The 24,663-nt window shown below is 39.3% G+C and overlaps 1 protein-coding gene across 3 annotated transcripts in view; it reads left to right on the forward strand.

The window, feature by feature from the left end:
* The window catches only part of SGCZ (sarcoglycan zeta), a 1,591,429-nt gene that overhangs the window by 1,228,165 nt on the left and 338,601 nt on the right, over positions 1-24,663 (forward strand). The gene's annotated exons all lie outside the window — the stretch shown is intronic.

The following is a 24,663-nucleotide window of genomic DNA, read 5'->3' on the forward strand; positions in this document are numbered from 1 at the left end:
TTCAATACCCACCCAGGTTGGGTTCCACAGGTCGGATTATAAATCCTTCTAACACACGGCGTTTTACCGCCACAGTGTGTTCTTGATTTCCTAGGGGTAAGTGCCCGGGGCAATCACAAACTTCCTCGCTCCTCCCTCCCCTCCCTGTTTAGATGCTTTGTATTTCCTACCACCCTCCCCCTCTCCTCGACCCCCCTCCCCCCCACCCCACCCCCCACTCTGGAGCCTTGATATCTAGATATGCCTTCCCTCACTAATCAAATAACAGTTTCAAGCTCTCCTACTCTCCACCTATAACAAATTGACTCTCTTCATAATAATTCTACCAGAAAAGAAAGGCCTAATGTTAGCAAAAAAAGAAAAGAAAAAAGGGGGACTCCTATCCCCCCTCACCCCAACAGGTTATTAAGGGGGTCTGTCCCTCCCCCCGATCTGTATAACTAATAAAGGAGCCAAATCACTACCCCCCTCTCCTCCCCCCCCCCTATAATATATACTAGCAAAGAATAAACTTAGACAAACAAAATGGGGAGGGAGAAGGGAAGGGAAGGGCAAAAAAAAAGGGAATAAAGACCGGGGGAAAAAAAGAAGAAAAAAGGGGGTGAGAGGTACAGGGCGAGCCGAAAGCGGGAAGGGGAGAGGAAGAGGGGGGAGAGAGGGAGGCCATAACACATTATACATTTATATAGGATTCTATCTAATCACTTAATTATCCCGTACTTTATCCTTATTTATATATACCGATACCCATTTTTCCCACCTTCTCATATCTTTCAGAGATCATCTAAGGAGAAGGGGGCAGGAGCAGAGTAGCCAACCCGTTACATTTCATCGTAGATTTTAAAGATCTATATTCCATTCTCGCCCCTTGAAAAGGGGGAGGAGAGAAAAAAAAAAAAATTTTTTTCCTTTTCTTTCCCCTTCTCTTTTTCTTTCCCCTTGCAATTATGTTGTGCTCCTTATATTGTGTATATGTGCTAGATTTACCAAAAAGAAAAAAAAAAAATATAAAATATATATATGTACAATATACATATTTTTTGGCACATAGGTATATATGAGGGGTAAGCCCCTCCTTAAGAATTTTTGGGGATAAATTATTATTCTTTTTTTTTTTTTTTTTTTTTTTATAAATTACACATTTCATTTCCTGAGTACCTATCACAATTTTTGAAGGCCCAGGAGCATCAGGGCAATGGAATTACCCACAAAATGACCCAATTTTCAAAAGAAAACACCCAATGTATACTCTACGAGGCATAATGAGTCTTTTGAACATGTCATTTTTTTTAAAACGTTTTTGAAAAATGTGAAAAAAAAAAATGAAAACTTATTTTGTAACACAAACTTGTCAATTTTTAAAATCCAAGAATGACACCTTAAAATACATTCTACTACTCCTCCTGAGTATGGTGATACTACATGTGTGAGACTTTTCCACAGACTGGCCACATACAAAGACCCAACATGCAAGTAGCTCCTTTAGGCTTCTAACACATAGCATGTACAAACCAAAAATTACACCCCAAAATACATTCTGCTGAGCAAAGGGTAAAAAAAAAAAAGATTGCCCGTGGTTTTAGCAGGCAGGAAAACTGTCCCAGCACAGGAAAAGCATTGCTCCAGACAGCCAACGGAAATGTCCAGGAATTGTCCAGGCAGCAGTCAGAGATATGCCAAAGTATTGGTCCTGGCAGTGGTTCAGGTAGCAGGCATAGGCATGGCCAGTTCAGGTGGCAGACAGAGGCATGGCCAGTTCAAGTGGCAGCAGGCAGCACTATATGGCTTAGGGCCTTGGTCAGGTAAGACCTGAGAACAGGGGTAGAGGCTCCTCCCACCCAAATCTTTTTGAAGCCTCCGAGTCATCAGACCCTAATCCGAGAAAACAAAAACCCGGAGAAAAAGTCTTCTCCACTCGGAAATTGTCTTCTGGAGCCCTTCACATATGTGAGACCCCTGTGCTGTCTTGAATCCCACTAATACAGTGGCAGGGCAAATGATCAGTTCAGGAGGCAGGCAAAAAGCATGGTCATTTAACAGGCCGAGGTCAGTTCACGTGTAAGGCAGAAACATAATTGGCAGAGACATAGTCGATAAACAGTCCGGGTCATACAAAGAAATAGCAGAAACTGGAAAAATAGAGAAGGGCTGTAACAATATCCCTTTTGAAATTGAAATTTTAGATAGGTTAGGGATCTTTGGGTGCACTTGGAGAAAATAACATAGGAACTAAAAAGGGCTAGTTGTGTAAAATAATCCCAAATAATGCTGTGCAATAAATATAAATATAGGCTATATTTTAACTGTGGAATAAAGTGCTTGAAATATATGTAAACCTCCAACGTATGAATATTTGCTAAATAACAAATGTAGGATCATACATCTATATTACATATAAAAATGCTTAAATAATTATATTGTGAAGTGAAAAAAGTCCATATAATATAGTTGTGAAAAAAAGTCCATATAAATATAAAGTGCTGTCAAGAACAATCCTTTCTCCAAAAAGTGCCAGTAGTGCTGTAGACATGCCAATATCAAGCTCAAAAAGAAATAAAAACAGTGTCCCAGTGAAAGTACAACTAGAAACGTGCACCCTCTCGTGGCTGGGTCCTCACCTCGATTTTTGCCACCTTGGGCTTAAGTTTGGTCAGAAAACACTTATTGCTTTCCTAGGCACGGAACAATCTTCCAATCCCCCCAAGTGGGGATCCTCCCTCAGGGATCGCTATACTGTTGATGCTGTGAGTGCACCAATCTATCGATAGCAATCCAGCATCAGAAACTGTATCGTAGAGGTGTAGTAGAATCACTGGCCAGCCTCTAGCCACCTGCATCCACCTGCTGCCTGTTAGTGTGTGCAGTGCTCCGTCCGTGCCCCTCCCCTATGCATGACGATACAGGGACCTTGTATCTTCCTCGGCGAGATATTATTGGTCGATAGGCTGTGTGTCTTTTTATATACTGAATAGCAGGCCCTATTTTCTTGTAGCTCTATGAGCGCCGCTGCCATTTTTTTGTGTGATTTCACATTTGTTTGAATGTATCGGACGAAAATGGCTGTCAGTTCACTCTCACCCCACCACCACGATTTCCACAAAAATCTATAAACACAATACTGATGTACCCTTGATAGAGTTGTGAATCCTGTCCTATTAATGTGTCTATATGTATTGCTTGACTATTTGCAATAAATACAATATAGAAATTGTCTATGTATAGATGTTAACCCTTCCCAAACAGTGTTTCTATCAGCTGCCAGATGATTTTGCTACTTGTCCCCATATAGGTAGGGCTTCTGGGGGGAGGGGGGCGGTTAGCAATACTATATTTATATCAGGGGTAAACATTTGCTTGAAGCTGGAGCAAAAGAAAATTGATTAGTGGCCGAATTTTGAATAATTTATCATAATCAGGATGATTTCGAGGGAGGCATTGGGCATTGTTATTGTAATGTAAAAATCTCATTGTCATTTCGTAACAGGTTCTGGGCATCAAAGAGGAGTAGACTGGCATATGATGGATTGGTTGGGTAGACCAGTAGGAGTGAAGTTTTTTTTTTTTGTCAGCCCCATGTTGAGTGTTAGTCCAAGGAAAATTTTACATTTTTTCAGGATCGCTGGCATTATGTTGGCTATCCAACAAATTACACTGCTCCACAATGTTTTTCAGCAGATCATCCGTGAAAAATAAATAAAAATAATAAAGTGGGGTTACATTTTCTGATTGTATTTGAGGGCCTGGTTGTGCTGTAAAAGTGGGAATTACAGGTTCTGCCAAAGTATCGGGCAACCATGTAGGGTATAATAATACAGCCGGGAGGCTAGTATGAACCCTGCCTCATTGTGGATGAGACACCCCGTTACTAGCTTCTGGCCTATCATCTAGGAATATTGCCCTGCTTGTGCTTGCCACTACACAAGGACTTGCAGAACTGCTGGTGGATGCCTGCCTAAATCTTGGAATGCTGTGCTGCTGGTTGATGCCACAGGATTTATTGCGCTGCTGGTGGATGCCTCAGGATTTGTTGTGCTGATTGGGATGCCTGCCAAAAAAATTAAGAGATTTCCAGTCACAACTTACCAACCAGCCAGCGACCAACTGAATTGAACTGTCTAACAGTATGCGTTAAAAACAGGGGTTTGGTTGCACACATTTGCAAATACATGCGTAAGCTGCAGGCCCTGGCAAGGCACCCTGTGATCTGCAGATTATAATAATGAACTTTATTCAATGGACTTTATTTTTAATTGTTTGATATGAGATTATTAAGTTTGAGAAATGCTTGCATTTTTTGCATTTTTTCTTTTTTACACTTGCTTTTTTACACTTGCACTTTTTGCACACAAAAGATATGTTTGTGATATAATTATTTTTTGCTGATTGGTAATTTTTTGGGTTTATGAATAATATTGTTTTTTAATATACATCATTGCACTGAAGCACCAGCACCTTAAGTTTGCACCCATACATACCAAGCAATTGGTTTCAGGTGCTTATTAGCATATATGTTTGCACTTAAGCACTAGCACTTATAATTAGCATACATTTGCTTTAGCATTTTTTGTCTTACATTAATTTCACTACCATCCCTTATTTATTCACCACCACCATTTATATATAAAAAAAACATTTTTTTCTCGTCATACATTTTTTTCACAGATATTGCGCCTAATTTATTTTCCTTACTTGCCACATAGCTTTTGCTATGGTTCAGCGGCTGCATTTCTGGTGATTAATTGTTTTTACAAATAAGCTTCCTAGGTGCTGGTTTCCCCATTTGATTCCATGCCCAAAGAAGCCAACCTAGAATTTGCCAGGGCCCATGCTGAAAAAGAGGAAGACTTCTAGGGTTCTGTACTCTGGAGTGATGAGACCAAGATAAATGTTTTTGGAACTGATGGCTTTAAAACTGTATAGAGTCCCAAAGGTGAGGAGTACAAAGAAAAATGCATGGTGCCTACAGTGAAACATGGTGGTGGCAGTGTCCTTCTGTTGGGCTGCATGAGTGCTGCTGGTATCAGGGAACTGCATTTCATCAATGGTATCATGAATTCACACAGATTTACTGCTCTATATTGAAATAGAAGATGCTACCATCACTCTGTGCCCTTGGTCGTTGTGCACTTTTCCAACATGACAATGACCCAAAACACACATCTAAGGCCACTGTTGCATTTCTAAAGAAGAACAAGGTGAAAGTGATTCAAAGGCCAAGAATGTCTCCTGATATGAACCCAATTAAACACATATGAGAAATTCTGAAGAGACAAGTTGAGCATCACTCTCCATCCAGCATCTGGGCTCTAAAAGAGGTTGTTCTTGAGAAATGGAAAAAGATAGATGTTGCAATATGTTGCCAACTTGTTCATTCCATGCCTAGAAGACTTGGTGCTGTCTTTGCAAATCATGGAGGTCATACAAAATACTGGATGTAGTAGTTTTTGTTGTAGGGTGAATTCCTTTTTGCATCAACTAATGAGAGTAAAACTGAAGATTTTGTAATTTAAGTTACAATATTAACCTTACTTTCATGTATTTAGCTTAACAAATAATCTATAAAACTCAGTTTGGTCAAAAGTTTGGAAATTGTTCTTGTGTTCACTGAAATATAAATTAAACTATTACTTTTCTTTTTTATCCATGCTAGGCAAAGTACCAGGTTCAGTCTATTGGAGACACTGTAAAGGCCAGTATTTACATTTCCTTTGCACTCCTCAGCTAGCCTTCTCCACCATGATGACTTCTGTACCAAAAGTATTGTGCAGGTTCTACTTTCTGAGAAAGAGGAAACTTAAAGCGGAGTTCCAGTCTCGGAAACGTTTTTTAGATAAAAATACCCCCGGGACAGTCAGGGCTAGTGCATTTCATAATGGATAGCCTCTGAACTGTCCCAGGTTGCACTTACCTTTTAGAAGAAATACTTACCTTGAAAATGTCTTGTCCAGTGCTGCCATCTCAGGTGTGGGCAGCTGAAGCCAGAGCGTCCTCTTCGGTGTCCTCTTCTGTGTCCTCTTCAGTCCCAGAATGCCCTGCACTGGCCCCGCTCATCAGTTCCGATGCAGGCGCGTCATTCCTGCACAGCTTCTGAGTATGCCCAGAAGCTGTTTAGCAGAAAACTTTATCAAAAAAGTTTGTTAGTATGAAGGTTGTCACTAGGGATTAAAAGTAACTGGTACAAGCTTTTTTGTATTTTGTTGTTTTGCCAAAATACATTTAGATTCAATAAAGAAGTAGAATGTAAGGTTTTCGAGGTAGGTAAGTTTATTTTTAAGACCTTTAAATAGTTGAATAGCATCTGGGCATCTTTGGTTTATGTTTTGAATAATAGTTTTTCTTTTTGTATTCTACAGTAATTTGACATATATCAGTAAAATACACCAAAAACATGAAAACAGTAAGAACAACAGTAAAAAAAAAAACGTTCAAGCTGCAATTTAGACTCCATTGGACTTTTTAAATACTTGTTTAGTATGTGTGATCACGCCATCCTCCCTGGACACACTGCTTCCCCTCACTACACACAGAATTAGGCCCCGACCCCTACAACCTTGGCAAACAGATGACTCCAGAAGTCTGAAAAAACATAGCTGCACTCCTGAGTACCTGTTGCGTAAAACTAAGTCTCAGACAGATTTCAACCAATATAAATTTGCCCTCCAAAAATACAATTCCTGCCTCCTCACTGGCAAGTGGATCAATTGTATCACTCTCATTACCAACTTATTATTCCGTCTCCGTCAACACTTCTCTTCCTTTAACTCTCTACTTTGGCCTCCAATGCCTCTACCCACTAACTCACTCACTGTCCAGAAAATTGCCAATCACTTCAAACATATGATTGATACAATTTGTGAGGTGAAAAAGAGCTTTCTGAGGAAAACAAGGACAAATTGACTTTCCTACTGCAGCTATGATCTTGTGCTCAACCCTGCACTTTCTGAACCTACTACACATGTCCAAAAAGCTATAATAGTTAATCACTAACTACATCAGGTTAACTCTTCTGGTTGCTTTTTATTAATTCTCTTTTACTTGAAAACAAAGTTTGATTGATCATTATATTGCTTTTGACATCTTTTCTTGCTTTTTGACATCTGAGAAATTGACTTCCTGGCAACAGATAATTTTTACCCATTTTTGTCCCTTGATCATTTTAAAAAAATAGCTACATATTTAGTTCTGTTATTTGGTGAAATTACACATGAGTCAATATGTGAAGATATTTTAAAACCAGAGCTGTTTCTCTTGATCTTTAAAATAAAAATGCCATATCTGGGTTTCTGACATTACATTATGGTTTATCATCAATGTATTTGCATAAATTTGACAGAACAAATCAGGCTTCGTTCAGTGTCTATTTTGGCATATTGCAGAGTGAGCTGGAATGTCATACATTACGTACACTTCCTAAATAAAACTGAGTTATTTATATGTACTTGTCCTTGGATTTATAATAGAAATAGAAATAGAGGTTCATATCATGTTCTAAAATCTCATTGTAACGGCTAACCTTCTGACACTCTGCTCTTGCAATATTTAGCCTCTACAGTGTTGCTTTTCTACTGGCTAGGTTTTATTGCTAGATGCTCACCTGCTTTATCCATAAGCCTCCGGTAGGTACTGAAGGTCAGGCATGCTCCAGTCTAAAATTTCAACTTGACTAACTGCTGCTCCCAAGAAGACTCGCCTTCTCATCCCTAAATTCAGATGGCAATCCACAACTGTTGGATATTGCCTTGCCCCACACTATCAAAGTTAAACAAACAACATGTTCCATGGTCCTGCCGATCCATTGGATGTTTATTTAGCACTTAAAAGGCACCAACAGCCATCCATCAACAAAAAATCCTTAACATATATCACATGGTCTATTTGTAAAGCAGTAATGTGACTTTCACCAAACATTATCTGATGGTGAATCAATCACTGTCATTTAAAACATGTGAAGAAAAAAAACAGCATCCAAAAGGTGCTGGAAATTTGATGTGAGTTCATACAAATTCGTCATAGTAAATGCTGCTGCTGCCTAGTAACTCTCTTAGTTCAGAAATTTACTTGACTACATAGATTCACATAGGAAAGCCCAATTTTGTGTACATTCAGGGTTCGTAATTTAACTGAAGCACAAATCAGGGGGAGCAGTTTCTGCCCCCCCCCCCCCCCCCCCAATGCACTGCCTGCTTTTTTGTACAATCAAATAAACAATATAATATACAAATAAACTAACAAATAGATACATTTGGATTGGTCTATCACTCTTTCTATTGGTGTAGTGACTTGGAACATTTACCTGCAAAGCATGTTTGCTTAATATCAGACTATTCTGTTTTTGAACAAGTGGAACATCTAAAACTACTAGTTATAGGCTTTAGTCAAGGGGGGAACACAAATGAAATCTAGAAGACAGAGCTTCAATCACCAACTATATAGATTTTTCCTCAGATAATGGCCCAGTATACTGAGCAGAATTTATATTTGAAATATAGTAATGTTAAAAGACTTTGACCACAAAAGGCACACTACGTGATAAAGGATCAAACATAGAAATAGTGCAATCTGTCCTACAGAGGATTTAGCAGATGAAGTGTCAGTTCAGGGGAAGGGAACCATTGTCTGAATGTTGGAGGTAAGTAATAGCAAGGAGTTTATTACAGATTGAGGTAGAATGGAAATAAACATAGTTTACTAATAATTATAGTAAAAACACCAATAAAAGCCATCATCACCATTATTATCATCAATAATTAGAAAACAGATTACATACAATTAGATAAACTTAAGCTTGACATTTGGCCCACTGTTTTAGCAAAAGCCCTTTTTTCATTATTAGTATTCAATACCTGTCTCAGTTTAGAATGTCAAATAGCAATACCACACAATCATTTTTAATTAAAATCATATCATTCATACTTTATACAGTGAAGTCTAAAGTCCTATCACTTTTGTGCAAGCACAATTTCCATCACCTACATAGGTGTTAATGTATTGTTCTAAGAGTTAATTTCCCATCTCTCCTGCCAACATTTTTTGATTAAAATTAACAGCATAAATTCGAATTTCCATATGAAAGGTTAGATTATGCATTAGGTTGCCCATAAATACTACTATTTATTCAGGATTCCACAGGTTTTTAACATCAAAACAATATAATTTACATGATTATGTATGGCAATCATCAAAGTGATCATGCTAATGACAGTGATATATCTGATTGGGGTATATTTATTTGAGTGTAACAGGTAGTCATAGATCTCATATAAGCACAATAAACATGTGTGTTATTACTGATATATATGTATTCAGGTCTACTTTTTTTTATGAAATTCCCTAAAGGCTTCTTTTACTGAGCCATCCTCTGTGACACTTGATACAATTTGTATCTATGTTCTGTATGTAATGAAATGCCAGTGTCCTAAACTTTTTTCCTAGTAAAGTCTTACAGACAAATGTGTTTATTTGTGCAGCATAGTGGCTTAATGGTAAGTGCCATTTTCCATCATAACTGAGAGTGCACTCTGTAGTTGTTTTTTCAAATGTTCTCTGAAGGTTTTAGTTGTATTTACTGGTGAAGAAACATACTGGTAAGCTAGGTTTACACTTCCAGGTTATTCTAGCTGATACGGTTTAATCACTCTATCATGCACAAAAAGGAACATCTGTCATAATCAATCAAACATTCACTGCTGTTTATAGTTTGGCTCTTTATTTAGATTTGGTAAAATCTTAGATCTTTCTCCATCTCCACCCTTTTACTATTCTTTTAGCTACCCTTGAATGTTCCCGCCAGCCCCTCCTACCTGTTTCTTTGACCTTCCGCGTGACGGATGCGATGGCCCATTCGCCATAGGGTGGATTGGCGTCTTCCACCAATGGATTTGGGTTCAATTTTTCGCATCCGCTCCATGGAAACTCTTTGAAACATCCTTATATACCCTTGTATGTTAATGTTGTGATGAACTTTTTGTTGCTACTAAATAAAAAATGTATAAAACACCACACTTGGTTCATTTACCCATAATTACAATCAATACAACTCCTACTGAGCTAAAAAAAAAATAAGTGTACCAGAGCGTGGGTGCTTGCCCAGTTTCCTGGGAAAGCATTCCTGTGCTTTTATGAAATGTTATTCTGGATCATGCACAGTACATTTTGTATATGAGTTACAAAAATATGTGTCTCCTAACCAGCAATAAAAACACTTTGTTTCAGTAGTGTATGGAAATTTCGGAACCTATGTCAGAATTTTATTAGGGTCTGGATCCTCTTTTTGGGAGACTTCCCTTTATAGTGTGTGCTGATGACTGGTGGCAACTAGACTGGAAGTGAGGGAAAAAGAGGCATGAACAGTAAACACCTGACTGCGATTTTATACTTTTTAAACTCTTATAGAAACTAGAAAAAAGGTTTTGCCTGTGGTTATACTTTGACTTAAAATTATTAACCAAACAAAGTCTCAAAGACTGGACCTACAAAGTAGACCACTTAGAAGACAATGCTAGTCATAGGACAGCAATGGCAAACCTTGGTACCCCAGATGTTTTGGAACTACATTTCCCATGATGCTCAACTATGCTGCAGAGTGAATGAGCATCATGGGAAATGCAGTTCCAAAACATCTGGAGTGCCAAGGTTCGCCGTCCCTGTCATAGAATCATTCCTTTAGGCCTCATGCACACTAGGCTCTTCTGAACTCTTTTCTTCTAATAGGAGAAAAGCAGCCTTAAACAATTGCAAAATAGCAATTAGCAAAATTATTTGCTAATGAGTCATTTCAGTGAATCTAGCCTTGTTTTCTCATGTAGATATTTAAACAAATTTGTTCTCTGTATATTACCTGAACTAGGAGATCCTGAAATACCAGCAGCTAGTGCATAAATAGGCTTGACATTCTAAAGGAGAAATACAGCCAAAGCTTGTTTGGCTGTACTTCTCCTGTGGATCACAGATGTGCAGATTGTTTTTCACTCCTGTGACTCGCTTTTAGCAGACAGTGGGCTGAAGTCCCCCAAATTCAATACCCCCAAAAGTGAGTGGGATTTTAAAGGCAACTAATAAATGAGATAGATTTGCGTAAAAAAATATACATTTATTAGAACATGTTAAAACTTCTTCTCATTGCTGACGATACAATAGTAAAAATATGCAGAGTCTTACGGCTGAAGTTACATATTAATATGATTCTATGAAACAAACTCTCTCTCCACTCCCACCTGATGCATTTCAGGAAGAAATCAATCCTTTTTTCAGGGGAATATTTGGAGGGGATTTATGTGTTTGAAATTTCTATAAATAAAGTATGACAGTAATCGTTAGATTATATACAAACATGTGAAAACACCAAATGTCTTTATCTTGTGTTGATCACTTAACAAAGGAAATGATCAGAGTGCTTTACAGCTGACTAAAGTTAAAATAAAACCCAGTGCCTTATTGCCAAATAGAAAAATGGGCAGCCTATGTAATCTCGGGGTACGAGTGATACCACAGCCGTCACTGGGCAACTGCCTCCAAAGGTGGTGGTGTCTAGAGGTAAAATCTTCTCAGATTGTAAATATAGTACTAGGCAATACTCAATATGTCCCCCAACATATTTATGGTAAGTACCTATATATGGAAAGTAAAACAGATGGTCCAGATTAATACAGGCATGATACGGCACTCTTGTGTGTTATAATACCTATCTAGTGATTCCTCCATGTGTTGAAATGTGTAGTAGCATGGACAGATTAGTATAAATGTTTAAAGCACGAACCAACATATGGTACCTACTGTCAAAATGCTACCCCTCGCACCAGTATGAGGGTATAAACAATATTATAAATAATCACCAGTAATCAGTGGGGCCTTTATGCCTCGAGAGAAAAAAAGAGATTTATTGTGGAGGATATGAACCAGTTCACAGGTGTCTGCAGATGTAATAAAAACAGTTAGATATGTGCAACATTACATTCAACGTTATTGGTTAAACTAGATGGACTTATTTCTTTTTTCAGCCAGACCAACTATGTCCTCCCTCCCCTACAGGGGTGAGCATCTGTCTACCCACTACAAAAGTAGTGTACCTGCTGGTTGGTGTGTGTGTGTCCTTCCTCATGGAACGCCCAAGGTGATATGCTGACATTCTGGCATCTCCGGTAGCCTGCGCATGTGTGGAAGGTAGAATAAGGACCAATTGGATTCTAAACACAAAAAACCACCCCAACAAAATGCGGGTTGACATCGTGTGTTCCAAACCCACCGGCGCACATGCACAGTGTTCACAATCCAGGAGCCAGTCTCCTGGATAGGGAAGATTGACCCTAGAGCGCAATGCAATTAGTGGGCCACCCACCGACCAATTGCGGCAGGCCTGTGCACGCCGGGTGGGAGAGATTCGGCTACAGGGTCATCCATCAATCACCCACAGTGGCATAGTATGTTAGTGTTTATGTATTGATTATATGAACATCCCCCACATGTAAATGTCCCCAATCTTTTGCATAGGTCCTTTCCAAAAGTTCCCACAAACTCACATTGGTACATGTGGAGAAGTGCAAAATATTGGGGACATTCACATGTGGGGATGTTTATTATGTCAATACATGAACACTAACATAATACTACCCAATGGTAGGTCTACAAACCCCTACACTACTCAAATTGCAAAACAGCCGGAGTGGTGTACTTATTGATGTGCCCCTGCGGCTGTTTTTATGTAGGAAAAATAAAGCTTGAATTTCACAAAAGAGCTTACAGACATATAGCAAGCATGAAAAAAGCTTACCCAGACCTACCCATTAGCAGACATATGAAGAAGATTAATAGGGGAACATTACCGTGCATACAATCTTTGATTTTAGACCGTATCCATCCCAACACAGGGGAACTGGAAAAAGATATTGCTTTTGCGGAAGTGGGCTGGATAGTCAACTTGAATGCTAAATCACCCCCTGGGTTGAAAGACTCATTGAGCTGTTGTCCATTCTTGGAGGGCTGCTCCTCAGGGGAATATGAAAAATAAGCTTATTAAGTGTACCAACTGCTTACTAAATATCCACCTGAGCACAACCTGCTGTAGAATCTTCCTTTTGAGCTTCAATACCCTGAAATTCTAAATCTCATTATGCAGGAAACTCCATGTATCTTTCACTTTCCCTCCTCCCCCCTTGTCTACACCAGTGTCTTTCCTGCTATTTTGGGTTATGGGCAATGTTCTGCTCTACCGTCTCATCACCACCATATCATCCTGGCATGTGATTGTTCATAAACCTAAACCTGACCTAACATCCACATATGGAGTATTACAATTTACCAGTCTTAATTGGTAATATGCAATGTAATCCCTACTCGATTTACTCTCTCTGTTGAAATCATATTTGTTTACCAGTTTTCACCTTGTCACCTTAGGCTTTCCATCCCTGTAATATTACCTTTCCTCAATCATTTGTCTTGATTTTTATGTTTTTTCCTTTTATGCAATACCTGAGAATTGGTTAACAGCCATGACACTTTAAACCCGCCTACACCACTGTGAGTGATTGATGGCTGACCCTGTGACCGAGTTTCTCCCACCCAGCACGTGCAGTCCTCCCGTGATTGGTCCTTGGGTGGCCAACTAATGGCATCGCACTCTAGGGGCCGATCTCCCCTCTCCAGGGGGCCTGCTCCTGGACTGTTAATGCAGTGCACATGCGTCAGTAGGTTTGGAAAGCATGACATCACCCGCATTACGTTGGGGTGGCTCCATGCATCTGGAACCCGATCAGTCCTCATGCTGTGTCACCTAGGGTGTCCTGGGAGGAAGGACACACACACCAACTAGCAGGTAGAGTACACTACTTTTGTAGTGGGCAGACAGATGCTCACCCATGTGGGGGAGGAGGACATTGGATTCAGTTTTGCTGCCCTGCCCTGTTTTTATTAAAGTGGCAGACACCTGTGGACTGAACCATATCCTCCACACCAATCCCTTATTTCTTCTCAAGGCATAAAGGCTCCATTGATTACTGGTAATTATTTATAATATTCTTTATATGTTCATACTGTTGCGGGGGGGTAGAATTTTGACAGTAGGTACCATATGTTGGTTCATGTATTATTTATACTAATCTGTACATGTTACTACACATTTCAACACATGGGGGAATTATTAGTCACTAGATAGGTATTATAACATAATAAAGTGCCGTATCATAGCTGTATTTATCTGGACCATCTTTTTTACTTTCCACATATAGGTACTTATCATAAAGATAATCTGAGGTGATTTACATACAATATAGCTACCCTGTTATATGATTTTGCCTCTAGACACCACCACCACTTTGGGAGGCAGTTGCCTAGGGACCACTGTGGGATCACTCAAGCCCCGGGATAATACAGGCCGCCCATCTTTTCATTTGGCGGTAAGGCATTGGGTTTTATTTTAACTATAGTTGGCTGTAAGGCTCTCTGAACCTCTCCTTTAGTAAATGATCAACACATGATGAGGAAATTTGGTGTTTACACATGTTTGTATATACGATTATTATTGTCATACTTTATAGAAATTTCAAACAAATGAATCCCCTTCAAATATACCCCTGAAGAAAGAATTGACTTCTTCCTGAAACGTGTCGGGTGGGAGTGGAGAAAGTGTTTGATTCATAGAATCATATTAATATGTAACTTCAGCCGTATGACTCTGCCTATTTTTTCTATTGTATTGTCAGCAATGAAAAGAAGTTTTAACATGTTCCAGTAAATGTGTTTTATTTTTAATATGCAAATCTATCTGATTAATTTGTTGCCTTTAAAATCCCATTCACTTTTGGGGGTATTGAATTTTTTCAAAATTTTCTTTTAAACATAAATATTTGTTACATTTACATAAAACTTGTCCAGTGATGCTTTTGAATAGAAGGGATGGAGAAGTAAGTTGTTTACCTCTGGGCAAGATGCATATTTGTGATCTGTTTAATCTGTCAATTGATTTGTTAATTTGTGCGATCCAGGCACCCCTGTCAGACAGCATAGATAGATTTTCCCTCCATTACCTTTTCATTCTACTGGATATCCTCAGCCTGGTGGCCAACATCTTTGAAACCACTTCTTCTGAGCCCAGGTCACCCTGAGCCCAGCCCGTGACTGGGTAGTAAAGGGAGGAGCAGCACTGTGATTAGTTTAGCTCTAGGTCACAAATTTGTTCCTTTAACACTCCAGCCCTGCTGTATAGAGACTGCAAGATGCTTATTCCAGGTCAGGTAAATAATTGCTTGCATTTAAAAAATAATTTCCATGATGTTTTAATGATTACAGAATTGCATTCTTTTTTGTGCCTCTTATATCTGCTTAGAGTTCAATAAGTAAGTGATTACTGTCAGGTGGGTCTGATTACTACTTGGGAACTATTCAGTTCCTTTTCTGTCCTCGGCTGTTAGTCATTATCAGGTAACAGCAAAGATGAAAGGTACATAAAAATAATTATCTCACAAAGATATCATAATACAAATGTTATACCCTTTAAAAAGGGTAATATACAAATGAGAAATGATATTGAAATTGTTTTGTATAACATAATATCAAAGATCCTTTTAGTACAATTTGTAGTGTATGAACACATAAAATAGTATAATCTAACCATTTTACATAATATGACAAACCATGAAATGGGCCCTTGTGAACAATTAAAAATTTACCCTCATCAGGTTCATATGATGAAACACATTTATTTTAATAACCCTAGTGGTTTTTAATTATTTATAGTGTACGAACAGTGTCCTAGTCTGCTATTTGAAGTCTTGCTTATAAGTGACAGCTGCATTGTGTCTCACTGTGACATGATCTTAATATACTCTTAGCATCTCAGTATGAGTCCACCATCTGACAACATTTCCAACATCAAGAGATATTTAAATTTTTTGTCAAGTACTTGCTGTGAAAGCAACAGAAACCATATTTGCACGCAGAATAGATTATTTGTACATTTTATGAAAAACAAATTTGTCACATTATACAGGCATTAACCCTTTGGCAACTCATATTAATACTCTCCAAACAAGTTCCCAGTGCTGGTAGAGTTCAGTGTTGGACCAAACTGTAAATACCAGTCTCAGGCACTGCACAAGATTACTCTGCATGGTTCAACCAGTTCTAATCAGTGCAGAAAATTTTGCTGGTTTACAATCATAATGTGCACTTTGTGTGAGCATACAACTCTGGGACCAGCCTGAAACAAGCATGAGGTCATGCAGAGGAAATGTGCAACCAATTTCTGTGGTTTAGGTTCATGTGATTAGCCAAAAGTGAGAAAAGAATGGGAAGGGTTAAAACCCCTTTAAAGTTTTTTTTTTTTTTTGTCGTACTAGGAATATTTATACATTATTTTTTAAAGAGACAACATGGAGGGGAGGGAACATCCCCAAAGTAAAGATAGTACATATTTTAGACATTTGTCCTCATTGGAAAGTTTCCTCTCACCTCTTGCTTTCATGGCATCTCCAATATTTAAGATTTCCCCTAAGGCCCCTTTTACCTGGAGGTCTGCCTGTCAGTTTTTTTAAGTGAACCTTTTTTTTTTTTTTTCCAAAATTTAAGTGAACTTTATTGGTCCCTCCATTCAGCCATATGGACAGGCGGGGTAAACAAACGTGTCCATTTAAACCCGCCTACATCCAATCCAATTCAGCCCACTAAAAATAAAACTGAAAGGCATCAATCCCCCTCTGTCCAGGCAGATCAGATTGAAGGGTGGCAGGGTGTAAACGGACAGAGGAGTCTCTTTACACTTGCAGGCCCATAGAGCAGAGCGGGCTCAGTCCATGTCTGCACTGCATAAACTGAGCAGACAAAAATCTGTCACCAATCCAGGGGACAGATCCCCTGCTGATACAATTGGAAGGTACCCGTATGAAAGTGGCCTTACTTTCTGTGACAGAGACAGCAGGACAAATAAAGTAGGGATTTTTCCCATTTGGGGCACAGCCTGTTGTAATAAGTCTCCACTGTATCCAAAACTAAAAAAACAAGGTTTGTATTTACATAAAATAAATTCCTAAATCTTTATGTAAGGTGGTCTAAAGTAATCAACACACACTTTTTTGCCAATAAATTATTAAGTTCATAAAATACAAATATTAATATGCCCAAAATAAAATCTTCAGGCTTGTCTTACAAAAATGTAATTTACCACAAGTTATTTCTTTGTGGAGCAGGTCTGTTTGCACGTCTGGGCATATGGACAACATAAAAAGTTCTAACAATGAACCTTGCTAATCTGAAAGTATTTATCTAATAATTTACATCTAGACTGCTTTAAAATGTGTTTTTTTTTCCAAAACAAAATTTAATTAGATGCTTAGATTAAATTATTGTCTTTGATGTGAGTAGTTGAACTTTGCAGCTATTTCGGGACTCTGTTATTTAAAGAAAAATGTTTTAACTGTCACTATTGAGAGTATTGCCATGGTAACTATCATTGTAGACAACATATTCCTTGAATCTAAGAAATATACAAGAGAATTAAGAACAAATTGTTTAACAGTGGCCCATCCATTCATATTTTCCTTAGTTACTGAGCTAGGTGTGACCCCTTATTATCCCAGAATTTTGTGTTCATGGAGTTATAAAAATAACTTGTGTTTTGATGAATGTTAAAAAAAAAAAAAATGCTGCAGGATTTCCTACTTTTTTATCCTGGATATTTTTTGAAATCCTCATTATCCCTGGATCAATAACAGAAATTTCACTCTATTTGCATGCATTAGGGATCTCTAAAATAAAGCAAAAAAAAATGACGATTACCATATAACTAGTTTTAAAAAATAATTTTTAAATAATTGCAAATCATACATTTACACTTTTAAAAAAATCTGTAAATATAGTAAAAAATATATAGTGTATTGTTGGCTATTTTGTAAAGGATGCAATCAATATGTTTGGCATAATATCATTTTGTACCTTTTTTACATGCTTGATTGTGACTCAAAGCTTAATGAACTATGGATATGATTAGCCTAATAGCTTCCTATTACTAACAAAAAAAAACAAGCTGCATAATAATGGGGTGGAGTCCAAGTTTCTAAAGGTTTTTTAAATATAAGTCAAAGCCTGCAGGCAGAATTATTACAACATGTTCCTCGGGATAGGAAAATTAAGATGCACAACTGTATACCTGTCATTGTCCCATTATAGAAAAAATATCAAAAATCTAGTGTGCAGTCTCTTGCATTCTGATATACATCCATAGTTTTATTTCATATACAAAAGAGCAATTCATGTTTGCAAAATGCCTTAACTTATAGCAAACTATCTTTTTTTCTAATTGTTGAAGTCGGTAGAAGATTGAATGCTTTTGGTTAGTGCTAAACAAACTGTTTTTTTTTTAAAACAAAGCTACAATCAGTTTGAACAACTGTCTATAATTTGAGAAACAAATAAATATTCTGATTTCATGATTAATTGGTGCATACTGTACATGCCTTGATTTTGTGATGCTAAAGCTAATTTTTATTTCTTCAGTGACAGGACATGATGCTGTATACACAACTAAAGCCATGTTTATTTTTTTAATCAAAAAAGTGTGTTAAAATTAGCGCTACTTCCTTAAATTACTAAACATGTTAAAATTTACATAACGTGTAAATACTACAATAATACATAAAGTGCCAGTGCAATCAATGATACCTAAAGTGATGGTGCAATCAGACAAGCAAAAGTCCTTCAATAATAATACTGTAAAAAAAGATATAAAATATCTAGCGCTAAAACAATTTAAAAAGTCCATTTCCAATAAAAGATAATCCCAGTGATATTGCACAGCACCCAATATTGCGAGAGTGAAAAAGGTCCACCACCAAGTAGAGTGTTCAAAACACGCTTACCGGACAAATGTGTATATTGGACCTTGAGTTAACATACAGGCTGCAACACACTTAGTATTGGATTGGACCGGACCTCTTCGCAGAGATGAAATTATACCTCCACAGTACGTCATACCGGAGCCACTCAAAGGAAGGAAATAAAACCCTTCATAGTGCAGTATATTTCAAAAAGCTTTATTCCAAGTAAAGAAAGTATAGCACTCACATGTAGGAAGGGGAAAATGGGCAAAACACACGCCTACCTGCGTGGTTCCAAAGCGGACAGCAAGATGACAGCCAATGTCCTCTATTGCGCATAGGCATCCAAACGAGGGCGGCCCGACGTGGCGTTTCGTCACATACGACTGACGTCTTCAGGGGCGTATGTGAAGACGTCAGTCGTATGTGACGAATTGCGAATCAGCCTAGGGGCATGTATATCAGAGGTATCCAGCCAGGTGTCGTCTTGGGGTCCATAGTTCTTCCATCGTACTAGATATTGGAGTCTTCTTCTGTGGATACGAGAATCCAGAATCTCCTTTATCTCATATTCTTCTCCGCCTTCAACTTGTACAGGAGGTGGAGGTGGGATGGTAGGCCTTATTCCTTGGTCAGGAACATGGGGCTTCAGTAGCGACACATGGAAGATGGGATGTATCTTGAGGTCTGTTGGTAATGTGAGCTGTACTGCAGCTTTTCCAATAAGTTTCCTGATTGGGAAGGGTCCCAAGAATAGAGGCCCAAGCTTTTTGCTAGGGATCTTTAATCTTAAGTTTTTTGTTGATAGCCAAACGAGGAGAAGGTCTTCTACGAAGGTCATAGTACTTTTTTTGTTGACTATGCGCGTGTGAGATGGTAGTATTAAGTAAACCCAGAGAGTCTTTTATTTGGGTAAGATAGTCTGAGGCTACTGGGTTACTTGATGGAAGGATGCGTGGTGGAAGAATAGTGGGATGAAACCCATAGTTTAAGTAGAACGGACTCTGTTTGGTCGTACTGTGGGTTGCGTTGTTGTAGGCAAATTCTGCCAGAGGGAGGAGATCCACCCAATCATCCTGTAGGTATGATGTATAGCAACGTAAATATTGCTCGATGCACTGGTTGACTCTTTCAGTCTGTCCGTTGGTCTGAGGATGGTAGGGAGAAGTGAGCTTTCGCTCAATTCGTAGTATGTGGCATAGTTCTTGCCAAAACTTGGAGATGAATTGTGATCCACGGTCAGACAAAAGAGTTTTTGGAATACCATGTAATTTAAAGACATGTTTCATCAGTAGTTCCGCTGTTTGTTTGGACGAAGGTAGTCTGCGAATAGCAACGAAATGTGCCATCTTTGTCAGATGGTCCACTGACACTAAAATGGTATTAAATCCTTTGGAAGGTGGTAGTTCTACTATAAAGTCCAAGGACACAACTTCCCATGGAGTCTGGGGTATTGGTAGACTGCATAGTAGACCGGATGGTTTTGTAGTGTCCATTTTGGACCTGGCACAGACGTTGCATGAAGAGACAAATTTTTGTATAGATGTCTTCATATCAGGCCACCAAAACTGCCTGGTAAGCAAATTAAGGGTCTTTGTCATACCCATATGTCCTGCCATAGGCACATCATGTGACAATTCCAAGATCTTGGTGCGCATAGTAGGGGGTATGTAGAGTTTGTCGTTGTAGTAGAGGAAGCCTTCTGCATCAGCACTTAGTTGTGGTGGAGGTGAATCCAAACCTATACTGTGCAGAATCTCTTCCTTCAAGGAACGGACAACCCCAATAATACGCTTGTAGGGTATTATAGGAACGGAAGGGATTTCGGAGCAATTATCTTCAGTTAATCGTGATAGCGCATCCGCTTTTTTATTCTTGTCTGCAGGTGTGTAGGTCACTAGGAAGTTAAATCTTAGGAAGAATAGTGACCATCGTACCTGCCGGTGGGAGAGGGTTTTGTTAGTCTGAAGATATTGAGGATTTTTATGATCTGTATATATGAGTATTGGTAATCGGGTGCCTTTAAGTAGATGTCGCCAATTCTCCAGAGCCAGTTTTATAGCAAGCAGTTCCTTTTCACCCACTGGGTAATTCACCTCTGGGCTGCTTAGAGATTTAGAGAAGAAGGCGACTGGATGGAGTGGTGAAGTATTCGTTGGTCGTTGGGAGAGTACTGCTCCTACTGCCATATTTGACGCATCTACTTCCAGAATGTATTGGAGGGATGGGTCTGGATGGCGTAGTATGGGAGCAGAGGTAAAGCTTGTTTTTAACAAGCGAAAAGCTTCATTTGCTTCATCTGACCATTTAAATGGTTTCTTAATACTTGTGAGTTGTGTGAGAGGTCTCACAATGGCAGAGAAGTTCTTGATGAACTTCCTATAAAAGTTTGAAAATCCAAGGAATCGCTGTAGTGCTTTGCGGGTGGTTGGTATAGGCCAATCCTGAATACAGGATATCTTACTCATATCCATCTTGATTCCTGTTTTGGATATGATGTATCCTAGGAATAATACTTCTTCTTTATGAAATAAGCATTTTTTTAGTTTCACGTATAGATTGTGTGTGAGTAATCTGGATAACACAAGTCTTACATGTTTTATATGTTCAGACAAGGATCGTGAATAAATAAGTATATCGTCCAGATATACCACAACACAGACATCAAGTAAGTCTCTAAAGATATTGTTTATGAATCGTTGGAAGGCTGTGGGAGCGTTACATAGCCCAAATGGCATTACAAGATATTCGAACAATCCGTATCTGGTTCTGAATGCTGTCTTCCACTCATCTCCATCACGGATTCGGATTAGATTGTATGCCCCTTTCAGGTCCAATTTTGAAAAGTAGGTAGCTCCACGCACTTGTTCAATGAGTTCAGGGATAAGCGGCAAAGGATAGCGATCTTTTACTGTAATGGCGTTCAATTGCCTATAGTCGATAATAGGCCTGAGACTTGAGTCTTTATTGTGGACAAAAAAAAGTCCTGCAGCTGTGGAATAAGTGGAAGGTCTAATAAAACCTTTTGTCAAATTCTCATCCAAGTATTCCTTGAGATGGGAAAGTTCATCCTGCGAAAGAGGATAAACATGACCAAAAGGCAATTTAGAATTTGGGAGTAGATCAATAGTGCAATCATAATCCCTATGGGGAGGCAGTACTTGAGCATTTTTCTCAAGAAAAACTTCAGACAGAACCTGATAGCATAGTGGTGCAATCTCATCTGACACCACAGACAGGATCTTTCCATAAGACGGGAGGTTACACGTACTCTCGCAATAGTAAGAGAGGAAGGTTAGGGTCCGTTTCTTCCAATCTATGGTTGGTTGATGTGTGTGTAACCAGGGAAGTCCCAAAACAATGGGAAAGTGGGGCGAAGACAATAGGTCGAAGGTAGTGGTCTCCGTATGAAACTCGTTAGTGGTGACTAGGAGTGCTTGTGTCTGATTAGTGATTGGGCCAGAAGATAACGGAATACCGTTAATAAGACTCACAGAGACAGGCTTAGGTTTTGAAATAATAGGTACTTTATTTAAAGTAGCAAAACGTATATCAATATAATTTCCGCAAGATCCTGTGTCGATCATGGCCTTAGTGGTAATCCTAGTCTGGTCCCACTGCAATGTCAAACGAACAAAAAGATAAGGGTTAGTAAATTAAGTTGTCAATCCCCCTAGGAGGACATGTGAACACTCACCCTCTTTTTTGCGGACAAGGGGACAGACGCTTATCATGTGATCCGGGGATGCGCAGTACAAGCAAAGATTACTGGATCGTCTCCTGGCTCTTTCAGTAGTTGATAAAGGTGGGCGTATGGTTCCTACCTCCATAGGAGTAGGGTCAACGGCCGAAATCCGAGAAGGACTGGACAATGGCATTCCCATTTTTTCAGCCTTTCTTTCTCGCAGCCTCCTGTCTATGTTGATACTGAGTTGTATCAAAGCATCCAGGGTGTCCGGTAAATCCGCTCGGGCGAGCTCGTCTTTAACGGCTTCTGATAGGCCGAGTCTAAATTGAGTTCTCAGAGATGTATCATTCCACCCTGAATCAAGGGTCCATCTTTTGAACTCTGCTACAAAGTCTTCTACAGGTCTCCTACCTTGTTTCAAGGACCTCAATTGAATATCGGCAGTACTCTGCCTATTGGGGTCATCATATAGACTAGCGAGTTCCGCTAGGAATAAAGCATAGGAGTTGAGAAGCTGATCATTTTTCTCAAAGAGAGAGTCTGCCCAGGCCCGTGGATCACCCGTTAAGTATGAAATAATAGTACAGACTTTGATATGATCAGTAAGGTAGGTACGAGGTTTTAGCAAGAAAAGTAACTGACAGGCGTTTTTGAATTCACAAAATTTTTTGCGATCACCTGTAAACACTAGAGGAGGATTTATTTTGGGTTCAGGGGGCTGAGCAGCGGCAAGTTGTGATAGACGGGTTACCTGCTGCTTCAGAGCCTGATTGTCTTCTTTTAATTCAGTAAGAGCGTGTATTAACGCAGTCACTTGTTGTTTTAATTGTGTCACTTGAGTGGGTAAATCTGCTGAATCCATTTTAGGTTCGTTCAATCTGTAACGCTCCTGCGTTTTCTGAAACAAGATGGATTTGCAGCTGCAGAAAAACTCCACTCAGCAGTCATGTAGAGATACGTTGAAATACCAATTCCAACTCCCAAGACTCATCACTGTGGTCTGTCTGATTCAGCATACAAATATACACACTCAATAAGATGTTCCTGGAGTGATAGATGTATATAGCAGTATAGTGGTGATGAGCTGAAGAGACAGGTATGAACAGTGACAATAGGTGAACAGCACTTGAGAGAAATGTTCATGAGAGTATAGATGGTAACAGGTAGGATGCAGATAGGTTAGCAATCATGTATGGTAGTAGGTGGTAGGACAGCAGATGACATACAGGAGAGACTAACCCAGTGCAAGGATAGATGTTAGTAGGCTCAAGAGCTAGCAATCTAAACAACAGTGCAGATGAAAGTTACAGTCCTTAATATGCAGAGCTAGATAGTGTAAGCTTAGTAGGAAGGTTATGGAGGATTCCCCTGCGGGGTACTTATCACTAATAGCAAGCAGTAGTAGAGAGGTTCGGTATGAGCGAGTGATCTGGTAGCGGGATACAGTGATCAGCAGTGAGGTTCCGACAGCGAGGTACGCTTGTAAGCATATGAGCTTCAAGGCAGGTTGAACGAACATGTGAGTGAGAACGCCGGCGGTTGAAATAGCCGCTCTGCGGCGCTCAGTGATGATAGCATCGGTCTTAAAGGTGTATGCGCACCTACCAGAAGAGAATGGTGGGACGCATACACTCAGGGGAGGGCTGGCAGCCTTAGGCCTGGGGGGCAAGTCCAGTCAAGTGGCCCATTGAACCACCAAATCAGCTCACCATCCATGCCCGCCTGGTTTTAAAATGGATATTGATGTTATATAGTAAGACAAATATGATACAATGTGGTAACATAATTTAATTTTAATAGCAACAAAGGTGGTTTAAGTCCCCATTCACACTAGCGCGACTTGTCAGGCGACTTGGTCACCTGACAAGTCGCGATGGGTCGCCTGCCATTGATTAGCACAGGACCCGTTCTAATAGGAGCGACACAAGTCGATCCGACTTAGAAAAAGGGTCCTGTACTACTTTGGGGCGACCTGGAGGCGACTTGCATTGACTTCAATTATATGAAGTTCGTGGATGTCGTGCCTAGGTCGCGGTGCACACTTCACAGGTCGCCCCGGCAAGTCGTGTCGCCCCTGTGTGAATGGGCTCTTACAAAAAATAAAATCTACAGTTTTAACAAATGAAAGTAATGTATGTACACAATACATTTAAAGAATATGTGATACATTTAGGA

Source organism: Pelophylax lessonae (assembly GCF_965119305.1).
Source record: "Pelophylax lessonae genome assembly, chromosome: 1".
Lineage (NCBI taxonomy): Eukaryota > Metazoa > Chordata > Amphibia > Anura > Ranidae > Pelophylax > Pelophylax lessonae.